Raw genomic sequence first — 26497 nt, 5'->3', positions numbered from 1 at the left:
AAACATCGGTAGATTGATTACAGGCAGGACTGAAGTTAGATTGCCGATGTGTCATCGCAAAATATGGTGAGCAAGACTGAGTTACTGGCACAGTGAGTTCTGTCTGAAGATAACTCAGCAGCAATAATTGAATCGCTCCAGAAAGAGCTTACCGGCCACTGAAGTTCCAGGATAGAAACTGTTCATAAAAGATAGAAAGGCAAATGGAGGTGGGGTGATAGTGCTGATTTAGGAAAATAATAAAATGCTAGTTGAGAGGAGAATGCTCTTGAGGAATCAGGGACAGAATCCATTTGCTTAGAATGTTATCACATTATTAGGGGTATTCAGTAGGCGACCAAATAAAGTAAGTGCAGAGAAATCTTGCCATTCAATCTGCAGAATTAGTGAACTGTAGTGTTTCCAGGGGATCTATGCTTAGGATGGTGATTTTTTTTGTAAATATATATACAGTATCAGTGGTTTGGATATGTGTGTGGAGGGTAGAGTTTCAAGCTATAGAATTAACGTAAAACTCCAAGGTGTAGAATGTGAGTAGGATTGTAATTAACTGCAAAGGACAGATAAAAACAGACCTCGGGCAGGTGAAATGTTGCAGAGAATTACTAAGCATTGTAGTTTTGAAAAAAAGGAGGCATTGGGAAAATGTAAGCTAAAGGGCACTGTTCTCAGAGGGACCTGCTATGTATAAACCTTTGCAAGTGGAAGGACTTGTTGACAGAATTGTTTGTAAAGCATACTTTAGTCTTCATAATTAGGATACATGGAATCCAAAAGCTGTGAGGTTGTGTTAACTTAAATGAAACAGGGATTAGGCCACAACTGAGATATTACAGTCAATTCACATCCACGCTTAAAGAAGAGATGTGAAAGTTCAAGAAAGGTCACAGAAAATAATTACTGGGATGGTCAAGGAAGAGGACTTGCAGCTATGATTTTTGACTGGAGCAGCTGGTGTTATTCTCCTTGGAAAAAGAAGTCTGAGTGAGGATTTGACAGAGGTTTACAAGGTCATAGTGAGTTACATAAGGTAAATTCAGAGAAGCAGTTCCCAAAAGCAGATTGTTCAGGGACCAGGAATTACAGATTTAAGGTGATGTATAAAATATTCAAGGCAAGTGTAAGGAAAAATGCTTGTGTTTAATTCAGGATGGTCAGAAACTAGCACTCCACGTTTGTAACAAAGCTAAGGTCTTCTGAAGCGATTTTGATAGGCAAATTGCAGAAAAACAATGTGGGAATAGGACTCCGGCAATTTCTTTATAAAGAATTATTGTGGACTTGATTGGCCAGCTGGCCTCCTTGGCTGGCATAATGATTTAGTAGCTGTGATAATAGGGAAACTGCTTAACAGCATATGGTAGAAGTTCACCCATGTTGTAGTAGTGTGATTTTTTTTAAACTTGTGGATCTGCATTTCATTGTGTTAGATGTTATTGTATTGCAACATTAATGTGCACTTTTGAGGTAAATCATTACATTATATCCATCTTTGGCAAGAGGACATCTTCCATTACAAAATGTATCATGCTGTTGAATAACTCATCATTCATAGGATCTGGATATGTCGACTAAAGCCAATGTTTATTGTCCATCCGTAATTGCCTTTGAGAAGGTGGTGATGAGCCACCTTGTATTGCCGTGATTCTTCCAGCATTAGAACATCCATGGTGCATGTGGAGTTTTGGGATTTAGACTGAGCAACAGTGAAGTGATGATAACTTTCCAGGTTTTAGTGTTGTGTGACTTGGGGAGAAATCATTAAGGTGATGGTGATCCCATGCACCTGCTGCCTTTGGTCCCTTTAATGGTAAAGTCCATATCCTTGGGAAGTAGTGTAGGAGTACCTCGGGTAAGTATCTGTGTTAGAGTGGATTTCTTTTTGGGTAGATGATTTGTTAACACTTAAATGACTTTGGCCACCGGACTTCAATTTTAACTGTTTGACAAAGGACTGTGGATTGAGTCCACCACAATGGGCTTCCTAAAAGGTGTAAATACCAGATGCTTCTGGTGCCTGATGCTGTAGTTTCGAAGACAGTATTATCTATATGTTATAAATATTAATTGTCTTCTATGTTAGCACGTAAAATGCCAAATAAATGTATTGTGGATTGAACTAAAGGCTGTGGATACCAACACAGACATGTTGGCATCAGAAGGAAAGGATGAAATCCGAAGGTGTGATGTTTGTATGTAACTTCAAAAGGAAGCATTGTCTATGCATTGTCTGTAACTTTTAAAAGTAGCGATTGCCTTTGTGTTTAGCATATAAATATTGAGCCCACATTTAGCTAGCAGACCTTTCTGCGGAAAGCGTCTGGAGATGCCTGCTGTGCTTTGTTGCGTCGAATAAAGAAGCTGCTTTGTATCTACCAGTGACTCTGTCTCTCCGGTAATTTTATCCACACTACAACAATCTGCACTAGATTTTGGAAATGGTACAGAAGAGCTTCACTGGTCCAGCATCTGAAATCCTTGGTTCAGCCCATGGCTCACTCATATAGCTCGAATGTGTGCAGGGATGCCCAATGTGCCAGTGGACGTGATCTAGTTCCAGAGTACTTATATATTTTCCACTTCCTTTAAACTCATTGGCTTCACTGGAAAATTCATTTCAGTATTGTATAATATGTCATAAAACAATGAAATACAACTGCATTTGGATTTTAATAGGAGAGGCATCCAGTAGTCCAGAAAATATGCTGTTCCAGCACTAACAAAGACCCAGGGATGCCAGATTCCCTCTTCTGCAGTCCTTTATCACCTCTACTGATCACCACCCAGCCTCTGTCAGTCTTTTCTCCTCAATCTATCACCACTTCTCACCAGAATCCACATATGACTTACCATCTTTTCTTCCACCCGATCTTCTCAACTCTTGCTATCTTCCTTCTGTCTTTTAGTCCAGATGAAGGCTCTGAAGCTGAAATATTGATTGTCCATTTCCCTCCACAGAAGCTGCCCCCCCCGCCCCCCCACCTCCAGCAGCTTGTTTTTTGCTTCAGATTCCTGCATTGTAAAGGTCATTTGTACCGATAAGTGGATGGGAATGTTCAGAGAGATGTCGTTTAATACAGGTAAATGGGACAAGCTTGGTTGGCATGGACAAGTTGGCCTGAGACACTTGCTTATGTAGTCTTTTGCTCTGTGACTATGTCTGCAGTTATTTTTTGTGTGCTGATGAAAGAAAAGTCTCTTTTTCAATAACTGGTGAATTGTCTTTTTAGTAGGTTGCTTTATTCTTGAGTTGAGTGGAATCTATTGACAGGACTGTACTGTCTGAGCATATGCCAAATACTCCAAGCTTCAGCTTTTTAGATAGTGATATAACATTGGGATGGTAGGAGTAGTCACTGCAGGTTACCTGGCCGCTGACCTATTGTTGTAATCATTGAATTTGAGACCAGTCTAGTTAAGTAGATTAAAGATTCAAGATGGCACTGAGCTGCAACCTCTGAAGTTGTGGCCCAGATTTAGTTGTTTGTTTATTCAGTTGTTTTCTGGGTTTATTGGGATGGTTTTGGGGATAAAGGGGGGAGTTGGGGTCAAGTAAGGCCAGGTGAGTGTCTAAGCCTCCGCTTTGTGTTCAATGGCCAATGACGTTGATATGGATCATCCATGAGAGGATGCCAGTTCGGCAGTCCAGCGTGGGTGACAGTTGATGCTCCCTGTAGGGTCGGTAAGTTGATGACGGGTTCTGGAGTTGGAGTTCCATGCGGAGAGGAAGAACAAGGTCTAATGTCGGCCCTGGGTTTGAGAATCGGTGAGAATGGAGTCTGAAGCCAAATGTTTGGTATCTCATCTGTGGTAAGTCTGGAGTTCAAGGTCTGCTGTTTGGTGATCAGCAGGTCCTTGGGTTGAATGGAAGGATTGTGGCCTGAGTGTTGAACTGGGACTCAAGACCCATTGGCTGGAGCCTCAAGTCCGTGAATCTCTATGATTCGACTGGGAAAGTCAAAGCCCAGTGTCTGCAAGCGTGAGTCTGAGCTTGTGTCCGCTGGAGGCTGAAGAAGATTGCCTGTCCTGGGGTTAGAGGACTGTGTATGTCAGTGGGTGGGAGGGAGGAATGGACTTGTTTTGCTGATGTTGCTTTGTTGTGTTCTAGCTTGTGGTGTTCTGCCTTGTTGTGTTCTGTGTTGTTCTGCTGAGCATTGTGGGCATCCTATGGTGCCCAAATGTCTGGCGACACTTGCGGGCTGACCCCAGCACGTCCTTGGTTGTGTTGGTTGTTAACTCAAATGATGCATTTCATTTTATGTTTCAATGTGCACCTGATAAATAAACTTGAATCTTGATGCAGAATTCAGTAATGGTGTTGCTATTGAATGTGAAGATAAGTAAGTGACTAGATACCAATTGTCAGAGATGACCATTGCCTTATTGCCTGTTGTGCACCATTATTTGTCATTCATGTAGCTCATGCAGGCATGGACTTCATTGTGTGAGGAGTTGTGAGCAGAATTGAATGTTGTGCAATCATCTCTGAATATTCCCACTTCTGACCTTTAGAGAGAAGGATGGTAATTGATATTACAGCTGCAGGTGGTTGCAACTAGGCTTTGCCCTGAAGATATCCTGAAGCATGCCCTGGATCAAGAATGATCAATCTTCCACAAAAAGAGAAAACTTTGAGCCATGATTATAGTCAGTGATGTACGTTTTTAACCTGACTGAATCAGTATCATGTCGTACCTTGTCTAAGCTGCCTTGATGGTCAGGGAATTGCTCTCCAGCTCTGGAATTCAACATTGGTTCACATTTAGACCAAGATTGTAAGGATCTCCAGACCCAAGCAAAACTAAAAATGGATAAAGAACCATGGTTTGATAGAACTGTTGATGGCATCTACCATAATTGAAAGTCGATTGACAGTGTGGTGATTTTTCCTACAGTTTATTTGCAAACAGAAAAGCAAATAAACTCAAAACTTTACCTTCTTGAGATGTTTTGTTTTTATTTTCATCACAATTTGAAGTATTCTGGATTGTATCCCTTCACTGCAATGAAATATTTGGTACCAAATAAATGATTTAAAAAAAATTTTGCAAGAATGTAAGTAGTAGTGTTGTCGTCGTTGCTAATAAATTAAAATAACTGGACCCAGAGCACATGCATACTCATGACTCAATCGCTCTTTATTTTACTTGAGCACAAGGAAAAGAATATGACCTCTGTCACTATATTGTTTTGAAGCCTAGATAGAAAACTGCTTTTTTTCTACACAGAATTCGCTGATCAGTTACAGATATTGACCATTTGGTAAATTGTATAAATTTGAATTCCTTACTTGTAAGATCAATCACCATTCACAATAGAGATGTTAAAAATCAACAAAACTACAAGTTGACGACCGATGAGACTTTGAAGCTAGTAAAGCAATTGTCCATTAGTTGGGTATATTTCACATCTTTCTGTTATTCTTCTGTTGTCTATCTCCAGCACCCCCTACCGTGTAAAGGGCAGCTGTATTCTTTGAGGTTGATTACACTCTACCACAGTTATTCTCACCTATCTCGTCTGCAGTCAGTAAGGTTGGCTCTGGCAGTCTCATTCTGAAGGTATCACTTGATTACAACTGCACCAGGCTATACTTGCCCGGATGTTGTCTGTAACCCTTGCCCGGATGTTGTCTGTAACCCTTGCCTTACCACAACTTACATTCTCCTTCCCTCTTTGTCCTGTAGAGGGACATAAATCTTACTGAATTTCAGTACGCAGGGTTCTGAAACTTCGTGGCAGCTTCACCAGGGACAGTTGGCTGTTAATAACAGGAATGCATGTGCAACACCCCTGGCTAATAATGGCACAAGTACCAGCTCTTTTACACAACAGAAAACCTACTGCTAATCAATTTTGAAGGGCTGCAATGCAGATTGCTAGTATTTCGGCAGTAATGTCATCGTTGGTCTGACATGTATCATGTAGCACTATCGTTAGCCAGTTTCTCCAGCAGCACTGAGGCCATGTTAATGCTTTCACAAGCCAGTCTGGCAGGTTCCCAAAACAGGTGCACGACAATCCAGAAACACTCGGTTTCTATCGCCCTTTGATGGCAGCCCCACATGGTAGGATGTAGAGAGAAGGTAGGTGGGTGGTACATCAATGGTACTACGTAGGCCAGATTACCTCTCCATGGCTTTGGTTCAGGCCAAAGATCCCATTTTAGAAGAGGTACCACTTGCAGCCCGTGATAGGGCTATTGGTGACATTCCCAGTAAGAATCACAAACTGGATTCAGAGGGTCACCAGTAGTATAGACATTGCACATACTGTTACCGAAGTCTAGACCTGTTCCTTGAAGGTTGCAGTAACATACTTCATCCCTATCTCCATGAAGCAGCTTCAGATTAGGGAGCTTATGCAATCATTGTAAGTACATTGATACTATCCCTCAAAACAGTTGCATTAGCAAAGGTCATTCCTGTGGGCAGTGGATTCCAGTGCTTCCAGTTTTAGTTCTGTTATCAAGGTAGAACACGGAATTAAACTTGCCATGACTCAGTGGTATGGGCTCCATTGACAAGACACCTGCCAAATATATAGGTAGTCTCTGGAGCGCACCCAACAACGTGACCAATTGGTATGTGATGCATATTCACAACTGAGGCAAAGATGTGTGTTAGGAGGATGAGTGTCATGAGGTACTTCTATATTTAGGTGGAAAACAGATATCTAGACTACCTAAAGCTTATAGTGCATAGTGATTACTTAAGGGGGCAAATAACAAAGATGGAGAATTCGGTCCATCAGTCCTTATCATCACTGCTCCCTGATCTGGTGGCACTGCTGGTTTAACGTGCAAGGCGTGTATCCACGTCGGCTTTCCTTGGACCTTTAATTGATATATGTGGTCAGCAACACTCGGAATAGGCCTTCTCAGTAGGGCTGTAAGCAGTTCTTTGTCGGTAGGTTCTCATCAGTACCCAAGCTCCCAGCTAGTGGCTGTGGCACTCAGCAGGCAGCACAATCTTCTGCGCTTCAAGTCCCTCTTGACGGAAACCTTTAAGAGCTTATGTTAGTGCTATATGATAATGCAACTTGCTTTCACTCATAATATGGATGTCCATCTGTTTAACTTAAAAGGATTGGGGTGACAGGTGAGCGCCTGAGATGTTCCAAAACTATCTCGTGGTGATAGGCCTGCTACGTTGTTTAGGGTGCAGTGCATTGTCGTGTGGCCAGTAGAAGCGTCTCTGGCCACTTTAGCTCGGTCTCATTGCACAATTAAGCTACCCTGCAGTTGAAGGCCCACTTCTGTCTTTCAGCTGCCCTATAAGATTAAAAGTGGTAAGCTCAGGTGAAGTGAAGACTGTTAGCACTTGAGAATTTCTTGGGGATCCCAAATATAGCAATCAATTCTCTCAGTAAAAAATTATCAACAGTTGTGACATAATTCTCTTCAGTTCGATAAGCTATTACCCTTGGAGATAACGAACAAAATAATAAGTGCACAATCACATCCCATACATTTAGGTAACTACAAAGTGCATATGGAGATGCACAAATAACTTTGTGGGGCATAGCCCAGCAGATACCAGCAGTGTGCTTCAGGATTACGTCTGGCAAATCATACAGTTGCTGCTGTTATGATCAAGAGTGATACACTGATACAATGAAGAATGATAATACAATGTTGATGATACAACCATTGTTGGCAGAATCTCAGATGGAAACGAGGGCATACAGGGGTGAGATATACCAGCTAGTTGATGGTGTCGCAGCAACATTGCACTCAATGTTAGTAAGACCAAAGAGCTGTTTGTGGACTTCAAAAAGGGCAGGATGAGGGAATACAATCCATCCTCATCGAGGGATCAGAAGTGGAGAGAGTGAGCAATTTCAAGTTCCTGGTGTCAAGATGTCTGAGGATCTTGACACCTGGTCCCAACATATCGATGCAGCTATAAAGAAGGCAAGATAGCGGCTAGATTTCATTCGGAGTTTGAGGAGATTTGATTTGTCACACTCAAACTTCTACAGATGTACTGTAGAGGGCATTCTGACAGGCTGCATCTTGGGTATTAGCCTCCATACTATCCAAAACATCTTCAAAGAGCAGCGCCTCAGAAAGGTGGCGTCCATCATGAAGGACCCCCATCACCCAGGACATGTCCTCTCCTCATTAATACTGTCAGCAAAGAGGTGCAGAAGCCTGAAGGCACACTCAGCAATTCAAGAACATTTTCTTCCCCTCTGCCATCCGGTTTTTAAATGGACATGGCACCCAAGAACACTACCGCGCTTTTATTATTTCTGTTTTTGCACTATTTTGAATTTAGCTATTTAATATCCATATATAGACTTCCCGTATTATCATGTATTGGATTGTACTGCTGCCACTAAGTTAACAAATTTCATGACATATGCCGGTGATATTAAAATTAATTCTGATATAACATGTCCACTAACATTTTCTTTCCAATATCATATTGGGAGGAAACCCCATAAAAGAAAAATTTACATGTGAGCTCAAATTTGGTAGCATTTTACAACGGACAGAATTAAAATTATTTAAGTTCTTAAGTGCAGTTTGGGATCAGAATATTTAAAGTAAATTGCGTAGTCTATGGTGCTGGTGGCAGTGCAGGTGGGAACTATTACCAAAGTTGCCTTGGCCCATGGGCATCTTCAAGCTCGGCGGCTAGGCTGTCCGAAAACAAAAGTGTGCCCCTCGCAGACATCCCCATGTTTATCCCTACCCTATCTACCATTCCATTTCCATGTTTGCTGGATCAATGAACTATAAAACCCATGCATTTAGAATAGTACTATCAAATCAAAAATTACCTGTCATAAATGGGTCACATGAGCCATATGTGTATCTAGCAGGTAATGTTAAAACCAAAATTTACAGTGCAATCTTAAACAGCATTTAATCTGTTAATGATTTTCCAAAATTTGGACACTGTCAATTTGATTAAATTTAAAACAAAGCTACAAGTTAAAATAACATTCAAATTCAAATTGTGTAAGACAGCTTTCACAATACTGTACTTTTAAAACAATGTGTAAATTTTGCCCAACAACATACATCAAAGTTGCTGGTGAACGCAGCAGGCCAAGCAGCATCTGTAGGAAGAGGTGCAGTCGACGTTTCAGGCCGAGACCCTTCGTCAGGACTAACTGAAGGAAGAGTGAGTAAGGGATTTGAAAGCTGGAGGGGGAGGGGGAGATGCAAAATGATAGGAGAAGACAGGAGGGGGAGGGATAGAGCCAAGAGCTGGACAGGTGATAGGCAAAAGGGGATACGAGAGGATCATGGGACAGGAGGTCCGGGAAGAAAGACGGGGGGGGGTGGGTGACCCAGAGGATGGGCAAGAGGTATATTCAGAGGGACAGAGGGAGAAAAAGGAGAGTGAGAGAAAGAATGTGTGCATAAAAATGAGTAACAGCTGGGGTACGAGGGGGAGGTGGGGCCTAGCGGAAGTTAGAGAAGTCAATGTTCATGCCATCAGGTTGGAGGCTACCCAGACGGAATATAAGGTGTTGTTCCTCCAACCTGAGTGTGGCTTCATCTTTACAGTAGAGGAGGCCGTGGATAGACATGTCAGAATGGGAATGGGATGTGGAATTAAAATGTGTGGCCACTGGGAGATCCTGCTTTCTCTGGCGGACAGAGCGTAGATGTTCAGCAAAGCGGTCTCCCAGTCTGCGTCGGGTCTCACCAATATATAAAAGGCCACATCGGGAGCACCGGATGCAGTATATCACCCCAGTCGACTCACAGGTGAAGTGATGCCTCCGCCACCTCCAACAGGATCCCACCAGTAAGCACATCTTTCCCTCCCCCCCTCTCTCTGCATTCCGCAGGGATCGCTCCATTCGTCCCCCCCATCCCTCCCCACTGATCTCCCTCCTGGCACTTATCCGTGTAAGCGGAACAAGTGCTACACATGCCCTTACACTTCCTCCCTTACCACCATTCAGGGCCCCAAACAGTCCTTCCAGGTGAGGCATCACTTCACCTGTGAGTCGACTGGGGTGATATACTGCGTCCGGTGCTCCCGATGTGGCCTTTTATATATTGGTGAGACCCGACGCAGACTGGGAGACCGCTTTGCTGAACATCTACGCTCTGTCCGCCAGAGAAAGCAGGATCTCCCAGTGGCCACACATTTTAATTCCACATCCCATTCCCATTCTGACATGTCTATCCACGGCCTCCTCTACTGTAAAGATGAAGCCACACTCAGGTTGGAGGAACAACACCTTATATTCCGTCTGGGTAGCCTCCAACCTGATGGCATGAACATTGATTTCTCTAACTTCCGCTAGGCCCCACCTCCCCCTCGTACCCCAGCTGTTACTCATTTTTATGCACACATTCTTTCTCTCACTCTCCTTTTTCTCCCTCTGTCCCTCTGAATATACCTCTTGCCCATCCTCTGGGTCACCCCCCCCCCCGTCTTTCTTCCCAGACCTCCTGTCCCATGATCCTCTCGTATCCCCTTTTGCCTATCACCTGTCCAGCTCTCGGCTCTATCCCTCCCCCTCCTGTCTTCTCCTATCATTTTGCATCTCCCCCTCCCCCTCCAGCTTTCAAATCCCTTACTCACTCTTCCTTCAGTTAGTCCTGACGAAGGGTCTCGGCCTGAAACGTCGACTGCACCTCTTCCTACAGATGCTGCTTGGCCTGCTGTGTTCACCAGCAACTTTGATGTATGTTGCTTGAATTTCCAGCATCTGCAGAATTCCTGTTGTATATTTTGCCCAGAGGCTATAGTGGAGCAGTCTGGGAAGTCTCACACAAGTATTGCCCTCATTCCTCTTAACAGTTTTGATCCTTTGTTGCAATTGCTTTTGTCTATATTGTAAAACACTCACAATTTTACTTAACTTTTCTTATCTCACAGAAGTAACAGTATGTGTTTTCCTTTAACCTAGATTGCAGTTTATTTACTGTAACATTTGATAAAATGGGTGTCCCCTCTAGCATTAATCTGGAATACTTTTGAAAACAGTTATACATATATTCTACATATTCATTAACATCATTGTCATTTGTGTGTGTCAGTTTACAGTGTGAGGGGAAACATCTTACAGCTCCTATTAGATCAGTTCAAGGTACATTTATATCAACTTTAAATGAAATTATCCCCTTTGCACCACTCCACCTTCCGTTTCACGTAGTGCTATTGGGAACAGCCACTTGTAGCAGGGCACCGGCTGACGCCGGCCTCACTAAGGACTCAAGAGGTAACATTTGGCATGGGCCTTGTTGAAACCATGCCTAAGGAAAGCAGGGATACAACATCCAGTTAATTCTCACACTCTAATGTTGATTGTTTCTTTACAAACACCGGGGTAGACACGATTATCCTCTGCCTATTCTTTCTGTGTCTTTTCTTTCCTTAATAATTGCTCACTTTCTTTGCCTTTTTTTGCAGGATTTATCTAACTGTTTTTGCATTTCACATCTGCATTGAACAAACACAAGTCACCTTCTAGATGTATCACATTTTGCTTTTTCTAACATGTCTGCAGTCATTCACTTTGTCCATATCACCCAGACAATATACCTTTCAACATACCTAACACTTTCTGGTCCATAATGTACAATGTGCATGCTACCAGAGTCCTTTAACGGTCCAGAACAGGGGACTTCGACGCTGCCATTCATGCACACAAAAACATATCAGTATTCCTTTTTTTTAAACTACGCACTTAGCGAATTTTTCTGTACTTAGTGTGGACACAACCCAGACCATGGCAACCTCGTGCGGAGCATGACCTAAATTATGGCATCTTCATGTGGGGCATGACCCAGACCTTGGCAACCTTTCCTAACTCTCCACCTTTCTTATGTCGGCAGCTGAGGTGTCTGAATTTCTTTGCCTACTCCACAGAGGAGGAAGTTTGCATTCCAGCAGCAAACTCAGTCCCTTGCCCATATGTAAGAATTTAGGACTGATTGGCTACCTGGGCTGAATTTATAATATAATGAAGCCAAGGGTTAGCCTTGGCGGAACATCCAAATAATTGCTGTCGCCACTAATAAAATAAAATAATTAAAATAACTGGACCCAGAGCACACGCATACTCAAGACTCAATCGCTCTTTATTTTACTTGTGCACAAGAAGAAGAACATGGCCCCTGGCACTACACTGTTCAGAAGCCTGGACAGAAACCTGTTTTTTTTAACAGGATTGTCTGATCAGTTACGGATATTGACTATTTGGTAAATTTTGTATATTTGAATTCCTTACTTGCAAGATCAATCGCCATTCACTAGATAGGTGTTAAAAGTCAATAGAAAGTAAAAGCTGGGAGGTGAAGACACTTTGAAGTTAATAAAGCAATTGTCCCTTTGTTGTTGGGTTTATTTCACGTCATTCACTCAATCCTATCTTGTCTCTTTCCAGCACCCCCTACTGTGTAAAGGGAAGCTACGTTCTTCTGGGTTGATTACACCCTGCCACAGTCATTCTTACCTATCTCACGTGCAGTAAACAAGGTTGGCTCTGGTGGTCTCACTTCGAAGGTCTCATTTGACTGCAGCTGCCTGAGGTTAAACTTGCCTAGCTGTTGTCTTTAACTCTTGTCCTACTGTAATTTCCCAGTATAAATATGATATGGCTATACTATGTCCGCCCTTTTAACTTGGCTTTGTCATTTGAAATAACTTGTATGTAATGAACTGAACTATTAGACGTATTCAAATTAGATGTAAAATGAAAAGGGAAAGCTGAGGAAAAATTTGAAGTGTTGTGTGCAATATTACAAATGTTGTCTTTCTCTATCTCTCTGGGATTCCTGTTGTGATTTCTTCCATTTACTTATCAATGTTCCAATGCCAAGCTTACAAAACTATCTCATTCGGGGATTGCTAATGATTAATAAAAAAAACTACTAGATTCTTAACTGGGAAGCGGCTTATAAAATTGTCTGATATGTCTCTGGAGCAGAGATGAGAAGTTTCAGATTTTGAATACTCTTGTTTGAACATTAATGTAAATAAATATAAGGTGAGAAGTGTATTGAGTACTGCTGTGATGTGTTTTGTGGATAAAACCTTATGGTTAGATATTGATATTATTAATTAAATGTTAATAGATATTTGGAGTTGCACTGGTCTATAGGAGTGGTGTGTCTGGTAGAAGAAGACTTGTAACTGATAGAGGTGTTTCTATGCAAACCAGTTGATCTCTTAGTTTCATCAATGAACCATATTTGCAGTGTACTACATTACCAATGTCCAACAGTACCTTGTGATCACAAACAAAAATGTCCAAGACAATCATTTGCACTGTTTTTGGACGGAGCATGGCTTCCACGCACTGCCTCTGATTACTTCTTCCCTTGCGGGGTAGGTCCCTGTAGTACAGAGGCATGATTAGTACAAGCACATGGTTCCCTGAAAGTGGCATCTCAGGTAGACAGACGGTGACAAAGAGAGCTTTGGTATGCTGGCCCTCTTTCATCAGTTTGGGCTGCGGTGCTGAATCTTTTTGAGAGCTTGTACCAAATTCACAATAAATTTCAAAAAAATTATCTCGTGTGCCATGGTATATTTGAGCATAGGTTATCATCAATTAATGACTTAATGATAATGATGATCCTTTTTCAATAAAAAAAAGTCCATAAGTCGTGTTTATTATTTAGGTGTATTCATTACTTTACTATTAATAAAAGTATAGCAGAGACTGATTGAAACAGATGAAGCATTTTAGAAAACCTGTTCAAAAATTATTCATATTAACCTTTTAAAAATAATTTTTAAAAACATTTTTAAATTATATTATTTTACCTCATGTAACATAAGAAATGTGAACACAAAGCTATATGTTTTCGCAAAATTATAAGCTTTGGTGCATGTTCATTTCAAGGAGAGGAAAATAAATACACTTTACTCTCAGTGAGACTTTTGTCGTTAGATGATGATAAATATTTTATCCACCTTGTGAAAGGTTGTTTTGAGAGCTATATGCATAGCACTGGTTTCATGATTAAGAGTACTGCTATAATTAGACGACGAAGTTCATCACTGGAAACTATGGCTCACATGAATATGTCATTGAAAATATTGTTGATATTGTCATTGCAGGACTCTTTAGACAGTTAAAAGTTTTGGGAAAGGAATTCCAGAGTTTCAGAACCTCACTGTATGGATTTTAATGCTTTGATCCAGTCACTGGACAATCTCTTTCAATATTTTCCAGTTCACCTCTTAGATGTTAACAAATTTTTGCCTCCAAATTGATTTGCTTTCAAAATCAATCAATTGCATTTCAGAGCTAGCCAAATCAATCGTAACAACATATCCAAATTCAGTTTGTCCAATGTTACATTGTCTGTATACTTAATGAACTTTGCAGTTTCTTCAAATGACAAGATATTCCCTCAGACCTTGTGGGAGGCTAATACAGAAATTGCAAAGCCCCAAGCAGAGGTATTTAAAATGTCATTAACCATGGGTGAGGTGCTCTAAGAGTACGCTGGGAAATTGTAGGCTGGTGAAACTGATGTCAGTAATGGGTAAGTTATATAGAAGGTATACCACGGGAGCAGATATATAATTATTTGGATGGATGGACTGATTAGGGATAGTCAGTAGGGCTTTGTGTGTTGTATCTCATGTCCAACCAATTTTATAGAGATTTTCAGGGAATTTGGTGAAGGAAAGGCAGTGGTTTTATCTACATGGACTTTAAAAAGGCCTCTAACAAAGCCTTGCCTGAGAGGTTGGTCAAGAAGGTGAAGTCAATTGGCATTCAAGATGAGCAAGTAAATTGAATTAAACACTGGCTTCGCAGGAGAAGCCAGAGTGGTAAGAGATGATCGCATCTTTGGCTGGAGGCCTGTGACTAGTAATGTGCCGTAGGGATCTGTGCTGGGTCTATTGTCAGTTATCATCTGTATCAGTGATCTGGATGATAATGTGGTAAACTGGATCAGTAAATTTGCAGATGCCACCGAGATTGGGGGTGTAGTGGTAAGCTTGCAGCAGGATCTGGACCAGCTGGGAAAATGGGCTGAAAAATAACAGGTGGAATTTAATACAGACAAGTGTGAGGTGTTGCATGTTGGGAGGACAAACCAAGGTAGAACTTAAATTGTAAGCGGTAGGGTACTGAGAGGTAGTAGAACAGGGGGATCAGGGAATATAGATCCATAATTCCTTGAAGATGGTGTCACAGGTAGATAGAGTTGGAAAGAGAGCTTTTGCCATTTTGACCATCATTAATCAATGTATTGAGTGCAGAAGATTGGATGTTACATTGAAGTTATGTAAGACCTAATTTGGAGTATTCTGTGCAATTCTGGTCACCTACCTACAGTGACATCAGCACCGGACTCCGGAGTGAAGGTTCCCGAGTTCGAATCCAGTCGGGCCGCTCCCGGGCATGCTTTCCTTCCGTGCCGGGTTGAGTGTTGAGCTCGCAACTCGGCCTGGTAAAAAAAACTGCGCTTTGAGAAGGACGTGGGGGACCACTCACAGAAACCTTCCTCCAAGACAACCACTTGAAAAAGTGGTCGCCGAGGGTCTGGCAGAGTATGGCACACAAAAAACAAAAAAAAACTACAGTAAAGATATAATTCATATTGAAAGAACGCAGAGAAAATTTATAAGGATGCTGCTGAGATTTGAGGACTTGAGTCATAGGGAAAGGTTGAATGGTTTTGGACTTCATTCTCTGGAGCATAGGAGAATGAAGGGAGATTTGATAGAGGTATACAAATTTATAAGGGGTTTAGATCAGGCAAATGCAAGCAGATTTTTTCCACTGAGGTTGGGTGAGACAATAACTGGCCATGGGCTGAGGGTGAAGGGTTAAATGTTTAAGGGGAACATGAGAGGGAACTTGTTCACTCAGATGCTGGTGAGAGTGTGGGAAGAGCAGCCAGCAGAAGTAGTGAGTGCAGGTTCAATTTCAACATTTAAGGATGTTTACATGGATAGGAAGGGTATGGAGGGCGATGGTCCAAGTGCAGTTTGATGGTACTAAGCGGCATAATAGTTCAGTGCAGACTAGCTCAGCCAAAGGGCCTGTTTTTGTGCTGTACTGTTCTATGATGCTATGACCTAAACTTAGAGAGTCTTGGAGAATATTGTTCAGTAGCTGAGCCAAAGATGCTTCAAAGTTGCATTGGAAGACAGACAAAGAATGTCTGCCTTGTCAGGAATGTCTAAATTTGCCATGGTTTTTTTAAGTTTGAGAAATATTTTGAAGTGCCATATCCAGCATCTTATTTAAATGCTTCCAACGTAAACAACAGGAATTCTGCAGATGCTGGAAATTCAAGCAACATACATCAAAGTTGCTGGTGAACGCAGCAGGCCAGGCAGCATCTATAGGAAGAGGCGCAGTCGACTGCGCCTCTTCCTATAGATGCTGCTTGGCCTGCTGCGTTCACCAGCAACTTTGATGTATGTTGCTTAAATGCTTCCAGTTTGATTTCGAGGGGTTTTGTATAATGAAACATAACATCCTGTTTTGCCAGATCTCTGTAATTTTGCATTCAAGTCATTTAATTGTAAAGAAAAATCTGCAGAGAAACATTAATTACAAATCCACTCAATGTCGTATAATTCTTGACAAGAAAATTTTTCATTTGTCAAAAACAGATGAATTTCATCCAAACACTCAACAAAGTTATTTAAGGACAGAACTTTTACTAAACCAATAAGCCAACAAATATTGTTCTACATTAGTTGTCTTTTTTTCAAAGCTTGCCTAGAAATAAAATTAATTACCTTGATTATAATTTTCATACTCCTTCAAGTTTTGTAAGGCCAGATTTTGCATCCAAAGCCTCATTGTGTACTATGCAGTGAAAACCTATTGGTGGATGTCCAACAGATTTTGCAAACAGATTATCAAAATCTGTTGCTTTATTAAAGATGATATTAAAGTAGGGCATTGAAGAATGTACTAGAACAAAGGGATCTAGGAATAATGGTGCACAGTTCCCTGAAGGTGGAATCTCATGTGGATAGGGTGGTGAAGAAAGCTTTTGGTATGCTGGCCTTTATTGATTATAGGAGTTGTGATGTAATGTTAAAATTGTACAAGGCATTGGTGAGGCCAAATTTGGAGTATTGTGTACAGTTTTGGCCACCAAATTATGGGAAAGATGTCAACAAAATGGAGTGAGTACAGAGAAGATTTACTAGAATGTTACCTGGGTTTCATCACCTAAGTTACAGAGAAAGGTTGAACAAGTTGGGTCTTTATTCTTTGGAACATAGAAGGTTGAGGGGGGCTTGATAGAGGTATTTAAAATTATGAGGGGTATAGATAGAGTTGATGTGGATAGGCTTTTTCCATTGAGAGTGGGGGAGATTCAAACAGGAGGACACGAGTGGAGAGTTAAAGGGCAAAAGTTTAGGGGTAACATGAGGGGGAACTTCTTTACTCAGAGAGTGGTGGCTGGGTGGAATGAGCTTCCAGCAGAAGTGGTTGAGGCAGGTTCGATGTTGTCGTTTAAAGTTAAATTGGACGGCTATATTGACAGGAAAGGAATGGAGGGTTATGGGCTGAGTGCAGGTTGGTGGGACTAGATGAGAGTAAGGGTTTGGCACGGACTACAAGGGCCGAGATGGCCTGTTTCCATGCTGTAGTTGTTATATGGTTATATGATCCTGTATTTTTTTTATTTTAAAGAATCAAGAGGCAGCACTGCTTGCTGCCTGTCAACAAAATGTTTGCATGAGCCTCCTTGGGCATATGTTCCACAGATTCACTATCCCAATTAGGATTTTGAGTATGGAAATTGGGCAAGTTGTGCACAGCATTGGTCAGGCTGCATTTTGTCACCTTGCAAAAGGAAAGATGCTATTCATCTTGAAAGAGTATGAAGACGGTTGACGGGGATGCCACTGGTACTCAAGGGTCTGAATTATGGAGAAGGATTTAGCAGCTGGGGCATTTTTCATCAGAGCATAGGAGAATAAGGGATGATCTGTAAGAGGTATATAAAATTATACAGAGCATGGATTGGGTGAATGCCAGGCTTTTTCCCAGTGCTGGGAATCAAGAATGGGAGGGCATAGGTTTAACGTGAGAGGAAAGAGATTTAGTAGGAATCTGTAGGTAATTTTTTCCCACACCCCCTGCTGATCCTATGATTTCATTCTTTTTTTTAAATTTTATTTTTATTTGGATAAGGAATTCACAATTATCATGTACTTTTTTCACACATATAACCTTTTCCATTTTTTTAAATGTATAAAACTACAATTATTTATACATTCTTAAGTACACATTGAGATGATATAAAAGGAAAATAAACATCTAAATAGATAATTATGTACTGTGGTAAATCTAACCTATTAGGCTAAGTAATGAAATTAGTTGTTAAGAAAAATGGTAATAATAGTTTCCATACAACCCTTCTGGACCATTTCCACTGGTCCAAAATGTTGCATACAAGCCTATATACCAACCATTGTAGGTGTTTATATCCCAATTTGTTCGTGCGTGTTCCTGCCCGCAGACATAATTATCCAATCCCTATGTACTTATTTACTTAATTTTTTCATTTTTTTTTATCCCTTTCCCAAATCTTTCCCTTTACTTGTGTTAATTCTCTATTTTCCAAAAAAAAACAACAAGCATTTAGACTAGGGGTGCTTACGTTAGCAATATTACTGTGTTGATGAGAAGAGCAATATAAATCATTAGGAGAGTCATCTAAAGTCTGCTCGCATTGGGGTTATATATTCAATCCATTTATTCCAGATTTGATAAAATGTTTCTTTTTGAGTTCTCAGGGAGTAAGTCAACTTTTCCATTTTAAATATTTCCAAGATAATTTCATACCAATCTTCTAATGTAGGTGGTATTGGATTTAGCCATTTTCTAGTGATTGACTTCTTACTTGCCGCTAAGAGGGCCTGCAGCAACTTTATATCTTCCTTCTGTTCAAGGAACAATACATGCCCCAAATAGAGCGTCTCAAAGTTCAGAGGTATCTGGGACCTAAGTACCTTAACTAATGTTCTATGAATACCTTCCCAAAATAGACTTAATTTAGGGCAATCCCAGAAAATATGAAAATGATTTGCCTCCTTGGAGCCGCACCTTCTCCAACACATCACATTTGTATCTTTATATTTTTCCTGATATGGGGTCTTGAAGTATCTTATAATGTTTTTCCAACAATGTTCTCTCCAAGTCAAAGAATTAGTCGAGGACCATTGAAAGCTGCAGATTTTCCCCCAAGCCTCCTCTGAAAGTACCAACCCCGCTTCTTTCTCCCACTTCTCTTTAATATACAGTGTATTTACATTTTTAGCATGGGAGAGTGCATTATATAGGCGAGAAACTGATTTACTAGGTATTGAACTGCAAGCCGAATTCAGAATCTTGAAAAATTCTAATTCTACTGTTGATAGGTCTGTATATCTACAACTCTGGTTAACATAGTTTCGTATTTGAAGGTACCTAAAAAAGTCATTATGTTCTAGGCCATGTTTGTCCTGCAGGATTTGGAAACTTTGTAATACTCTTTTATCTATAAATGAGAGGTAGGTTGTAAGACCTTTCTTTATCCATAGCTCAAATCTTTTATCTCCTCTGTTGGGAAGGAATTCGGTATCATATGCACACCATCTAAAGAGTTTTAGCATGTTATTAATTCCACATGAATTAACCACCTTCTGCCATACTTTTAATGTAAGATTTATCCAAGCATTATTAAATTTTTCCAACTGGGCCATCAATCCTTTGTCAGCTATTGAGGCCTGAAGAGGAAAACTGTCAACTAATCCAAATTCTATTTCCTTCCTTCTAGCCTTATATTCCCTATTACACCAATATAACAGAGGGGTTATCTGTGAGGCATAAAAATAGTTTTTCAGGCAAGGAAGAACCATACCTCCTCTTTCCTTCCCTAACTGTAAGGTGTTATATCGAATTCCAGGTTTCCTTCCTTGCCAAATGAAGCGGGAAATCCATTTGTCCCATTCCCTGAATTGATTATCATCCACCTCCACTGGTAAAGTACGGAAAAGATATAATAACCGAGGAAGAATATTCATTTTTATAGTATTTATCCTTGAATTTAAACTTAAAAAGGGGATAAGATTCCATCTATGCATATCTGCTTTTATCTCTGAGATTAATGGCCCATAATTTACCTGTGACAGTGTTGAAAGATCCTTCGGCAGGGTTATTCCTAAATATTTTAATGATTTAGCTTCCCACTTAAGATCGTATGTATCCTGCAATTTTTTGGATGGTGTATAATTTAGGGACATAACCTGCGTTTTCTTTACATTTATTTTATAACCTGATATTTTCCCAAAGTCATCCAACAGTGTAAACAATCCTATAAATGATTTTTCTGGTTCACTCAGATAGATCAAAACATCATCTGCGAATAACGCCACTTTCTGTTCAATCCCTGCCACCTTGATACCTTTTACGATTTCGCTCTGTCTTATTAGTTGGGCAAGTGGTTCAATATATAGCGCAAAAAGGAGAGGAGAAATTGGGCATCCCTGTCTAGTGCCTCTCTCTAAAATGAAGGAGTCAGAGAGGTCCCCATTTATCTTAATTCGGGCTGTTGGGCTGTCATATAGAGTCTGAATTACTTTAATAAACCTTTCTTGAAAGCCGAATCTTCCTAACACTCTGTATAGGAATGCCCAACTAACCGAATCAAAAGCTTTCTCAGCGTCCAATCCTACTACCATTGTCTCTGTCTCGTTCTTATTAACCTGTTCTAATATGTGCAGAGTTCTCCTTTATGTTGTCCTGTGTTTGTCTTTGTTGAATAAATCCAGTCTGGTCTAAATGGATTAGGCCAGGTAAAAGCTTTTCCAATCTGCGCGCTAATATAGATGTAAATAGTTTGTAATCTAAATTAAGAACACTAATTGGCCGATAATTGCCACATTCTAGTTTATCTTTACCCTCTTTAGGAATAACTGAAATAATCGCTTCTCTCCAGGAAGGTGGAGTTTCTCCTCTCTGCAAGATCCAATTAAAGGTGTTAAGTAGTAATGGGGCTAACTGTGTCTTCAGGGACTTGTACCACTCTGAGGTAAACCCATCAGAACCCGGGGACTTTCCAGCCTTTAACCTAGAGATGGCCACGTTCAGTTCTTTGACAGTTACTGGTTCTAATAAACTTTCATTTTGTAAATCTGTAAGTTTAGGTAGATCTAAAAAATTCAATACACTGTCTATATAGGGCTCATTGGGGGCCCGGGGTTGGGAGTACAGCTCTCGATAATACGTTTCAAAACTCTCTTGAATTTTCCCTATTGTACTCTCCACAAGCTTTGTCTTTGGATTCTTTATTTTATGAGTTGTATTGTCTGCTTGTTGTTTTCGTAATTTATATGCTAATAATCTAGCTGATTTACCTCCTACTTCATAATTCTTTTGTCTCAGGTAAAGAAAATTTCTTTGAGTTTCCAACGTATAAATATCATCAATTTCACTTTGCAATTTCCTAATTTCCTGTTTTCGATTTGAATTACTTTTGTTGATATCTCCAACTTGAAGTTGTTTTAATTTTCCTTGAAGGTCTGCTAATTTTTGTGCATTGATTTTTTTCATGTGAATAGTAATGGAAATAATTTTCCCTCTCAGTACAGCTTTCAATGTATCCCATAAAATCACTGGTGATGTTTCTCCCGTGTCATTAAGGTCTAGATATTCTCTGATTTCTCCCCTTAATCTCTCCATTACTTTTGGGTTATTAAGTATATGTGAGTTTAGCCTCCATAGTGTTTTCCTCATTTTCCTTTCCAGGATTAGAGACATAGAGACTGGGCTATGATCCGATAGATCAATTGTTACAATATTACAGTTTTTTATCCTGAGTCTATCTGTATTAAAGATAAAGAAATAGTCTATCCTTGAATAGGCTGAATGAGGGAAAGAGTAATATGTATAATCTTTACTCGTAGGGTGTAATTCCCTCCAGACATCTATAATTCCCAACTCCTCCATCAATGAATTCACTTTCCGAGTCAGAGGTTTATTCTGAGTAACTATTCTTGAAGAATCTAATATAGGATTTAATCTAATATTAAAATCCCCTCCACAAATTACTACCCCTCGAGAACTGACCATTAGGTCAAAAATGTGTCTATAAAATGACCATTCACTACCTGGAGGAGCATAAACATTCAGCAATGTTATTTCTGTACCTTCTATTCTTCCTGTGATTTTTACAAACCGTCCTTCTTTGTCTCTAGTCTCTGAAATATGTTCATAATTAAGAGTACTTGATATTAAAGTAGCTACCCCTCTTTTGTGACTCAATTTATATGATGAATAAAATACATGCTTAAAGCCCATTCTTTTTAATTTTCCATGTTCAGATTGACTCATATGTGTTTCCTGGAGGAAAGCTATTTGTGCCCGCTCTTTTTTCAATTTAGACATAATCTTATTTCTTTTAATTGGATTCAAAACCCCATTAACATTATAGGAAATTATTTTTACCAATTCAGTTTGCATTTTTCTCTAGTAGAAAAAAAGCACTCTCCTTTTCTAACCAAACAGTAAGCAATCCCTTCTCAACAGTAAACCAAGACATATAACCACACCCTAGACATTTCTGAACGCATAACATTTGAAAATTTTCCCCGACTTCCCACAGTGAGGCCTGAGCACCGACCCGCCTCAGTTCAGAGGGATAACCTCTATCTTCACCCTGTGTTAGAGGGCCCTCAGCAGTTTGAATAATCATAGAGAATTTTCTCCTATTTATGTCTCGACCATATTGCTATCATTCAAGTTATTCCGCCTAGTTTATTTTCAGTTACCAGTTTTCATTTTACTTTTAAGTCCGATTTACTCTTTTCAGTCATTTCTCTTAATTAATCTGTATTCTCTGTACATTTGCGTCTGAATATTTGCAGCTTTTCCTTGTAGTTTGACACTCTGGTTCGAGTGGAGCGTCCTCGCCCCACTAACTGCCACGACTTCTGCCGAATCCTCTCCAGTAGCGACTCCGGTTGGGTGATAACTTTAATAGGTAGTCCCCGGTCCGCCAGGTCCGACGTTGCCTCCTCCACCGTAGCGTAAGTTTTTGTCCCTTCGTCGTAAAAGACTCTCAGCCGAGCTGGATACAGGGTCTGGAATCTGATGTTGTTTTCCTTCAGGACTCTCCGTGTTTCCGTATATTCCTTCCGTCTGGCAAGAATCCCCGGTGCGTAGTCGTGGTCTAAACTGATTTTGCAGTTGTTCCACATGAAACTTTTCTTTTGTCATGCTCTTTTAAGCATCTCTTCCTTCGTTCTGTAACTGAGAAATCTGATCAGAATCGATCTGGGCTGGGCACCTGCCGGGGACTGTGGTGCCAACGCACGGTGAGCCCTTTCTATCTGTAGGTCTTTTGCGGCCGGCATATCAAGGTTCTCTCTAAGCAGCTTCTCTATGAAGGGAATCATCAATCCGGGTTTACCTTCGGTTCCTTCGGGAACTCCGTAGATCCTCACATTTTCTCTCTCGAGCAGCCGCCTTGATCTACTAGTTTCCACTGGAGTTGGTCTTGTAGCTTCAGCATTTCTGCTATCACTTCCTCGGCGTCTTGTAGTTTCTCTTCAATTCCAACAATCCTCGCTTCGGCTTCATCTATCCGCGAGTTAGTTTTTACTATTTCTCCTTTAATATCTTCCAGCTGTTTGCTGTTATCTTGTCGGAACTCGCGAATCTCTCCGAGAATCAAAGACAGAGTCACTGATTCCCCCTCATTATCTCCGTCCTGGCTTGCCGTGGGAGAGCTAGGCCCTTCGCCTTGCTGCATCTCTTTATGTTTATCAGCCTTCGAAGCGGACTTTTTATTCTTGTTCTTAGACATCATCCTTGCCCCTTTTATTAATATAGTTATGCAATATTAAGTATTTGTCTAAATTCGATTTTGGGGCAGTTTACCTTCTTTTTTGTCGAGAGACCTTTTCCTTACGCCGCCATTCCCTTGATGACCCGGAAGTCCTCCCCTATGATTTCATTCTCAAGGTTGACATGTGAGCAGCCTTCAGGAGGGTGAACCCACACAAGATATTGGCCCACGCGGGGTACCTGGCCAAGTACTAAAGACCTGTGCTGATCAACCAGCTGGAGTGTTCACTCAGATCTCTAACCTCTTGCTTTGGCAATCTGAAATACCCACCTGCTTCAAGCAGGTTTCAATTATACAGGGGCCCAAGAAGAGCGTAGTGACTGCTGCAACGACCAGCATCCAGTAGCACTTTCACCCACAGTGATGAAGTGCTTTGCGAGGTTGATAATGAAACATATCCACACCTACCTGAGAAGCAAATTAGATCCATTCCAGTTTGCCTACTGGTACAGTTGGTCCATGGCAGATGCCATCTTATTGGCTCTTCACTCAACCCTGGGACACCTGGACAGCAAAGGAAAATGCATACATCAGGATGTTCTTTAGCAACTACAGTTCAGCATTCAATACCATCACCTGCTCAAAACTAATCAATAAGCTCCAAGACTCTGGCCTCAATACCTCCATGTGCAATTCGATGCTCAATTTTCCTCACTTGCAGACCCGTCACTGTGGATTGGCAACAACATCTCCTCCATGATCTCTGTCAGTACAGGTCACCACAAGGCTGTTGCTTAGCACCCTGGTCTACTCACTTTACCCTTATGACTGTGTGGTTAAGCACAGCTCCAGTGCCATATTCAAATTTGCTGATGACTACACTGTCGCAGGCCGAATCAAAGCTGGTGATGGTATACGCCCAGTCCGTCATGGGTAAAGGTGCCCTGACCACTGAGCAACTCTACATGAAGCACTTTCATAGGAAAACAGCATCCATCATCACGGACCCCACCATCCTAGACATGCATAGGGTGCATCAACTCTACATGAAGCACTTCACAGGAAGACGGCATCCATCATCAGGGACCCCCACCATCCTAGACATGCATGCTTCTAGCTGCTGCCTTTAGGACAAAGGTACAGGAGCCTCAAAACTCCCACACCAGGTTCAGCAACAGTTACGACTACTCAACCATCAGACTCTTGAACCAAAAGGGATAACTTTAATCAACTTGACTTGCCCCATGATTGAAATGTACCTTAACATTTAAAAAGGAATTTGGATAGCTACGTGGATAGGAGAGGTTAGAGGCAGATGGGCAAAACATGGGCAAATGGGACTAGTTCAGGTGGGAATCTTGGTATGGAGTAGTTAGCCTGTTTCTGTGATGTATGACTCTATGAAGGGCAAGGAATCAGAAGAGAGGATAGTTTGATTTTATTGCTTGCGACAGGGCAGGACTGGAATGTTGATTGTCAGCGATTGGCAGGGTTGGCAGGCCAGTGAAAGGGGTTACGGAGAATGCATTCAAGTCAGCATGTTGATAGTTGAGGGAAGAGTGGGTGTTCAAGTGATAGTTCTAAGCTTTAAAAGGAATAAGGGTTTGATGAGGATCAGGAGCTGGGTAGAATTGGGGGTAAAAGCAGCTACAGTGGAACTGGGAGGGGTTTAGTTCCAGAGAGCAAAGTAAATATATTATTTCAAGGAGCCTTATCTGAAGGGGACTCGGACAGGTTTCTTCTAGGTAAAGGTGAGGTGGGCACCACTTTGCATGTTCTGGCTGCCTTGGGTGTCAGTGTATCAGGTACGTGGAGGACTTGATTGAACAAGAAAACAGTGGAGTTCTTTGGAAGCGGAATTTAATTGCAGATGAAAACCTGGCACTGCGTGATCCGACTTCTGGCGTCTCTGCCTACACTGAAACCTATTAGTTGCTGCAACCAGAACAGAATATCTTGCTTTGCTGGACATGGATGACATTGTAGGTGGCTATTGAGGTAAAAATGGCAGCAAGCTTATGTATTAACTGGACGCACATGGCGTGAAGGGAAGCGTGAAAGAACTTGTGTTGTGTCTCCCATAGTTGCATGGAAAAGTATGACAACATGGATTAATTTGTGAGGATGGAGAACATGTATCTAGTGATCGAATTTGCTACTGATTGTGGGACTTGCCTTGAATATGAGGCTGGTGGGGCAGATGAGGATGAAAACTTGACTAATAGATGCTTATGGGGAATTGTGAAGTCCCACAATTACGTAAGAGGTGGATTATAATTTCATTTGAGAGTGATTGCAAATGAGTGAAGTTTGGAGAAATCCTGGCATTTCTGTGAATGAATAATGTTGGTAATTTAAAACTGATAATGTGTTTAAAAAATCATTTTTTCAGTTGAAGGATGTGGTGGGTGGGGGGAGTTGCAGATAGCAACAGGGAGTGGAGGAGGTGGGAGTTGCTAGAAGGTGTGTGTAGATGATAGGCAATTAGAGTGGGTGGAGGAGGGGAAAGAGAAAATGTTATGGGTTGGGCTGAATGTGGGAAGAAATGAGTAAATCAACAGGAGAGAGTAAAGGGATAGAGGGGCTGCAGTTTGGCCCTCCCCACAGTCAGCCTCTGTCCCCACTAGGTTGTGTTCCACCCCTTCCCTTCACCCTTTTATATTGTCTTTCTCCCCTCTGTCTCTCAGCCCAGATGAACGACCTGAACTGGAAATGTCGACTGTCTATTTCTAGCCACAGATGCTG

The 26497-nt window shown here is 41.1% G+C and overlaps 1 protein-coding gene across 9 annotated transcripts in view; it reads left to right on the top strand.

Moving 5' to 3' along the window:
* dmd (dystrophin) overlaps positions 1-26497 on the top strand; it is a 1998855-nt gene that overhangs the window by 391630 nt on the left and 1580728 nt on the right. The gene's annotated exons all lie outside the window — the stretch shown is intronic.

This window comes from Mobula hypostoma, chromosome 6 (assembly GCF_963921235.1).
Source record: "Mobula hypostoma chromosome 6, sMobHyp1.1, whole genome shotgun sequence".
In the NCBI taxonomy this organism is placed as follows: Eukaryota; Metazoa; Chordata; class Chondrichthyes; order Myliobatiformes; family Myliobatidae; genus Mobula; species Mobula hypostoma.
Note: the sequence above shows the minus strand (reverse complement) of the source record. Positions and strands in the feature narration are given on the sequence as shown.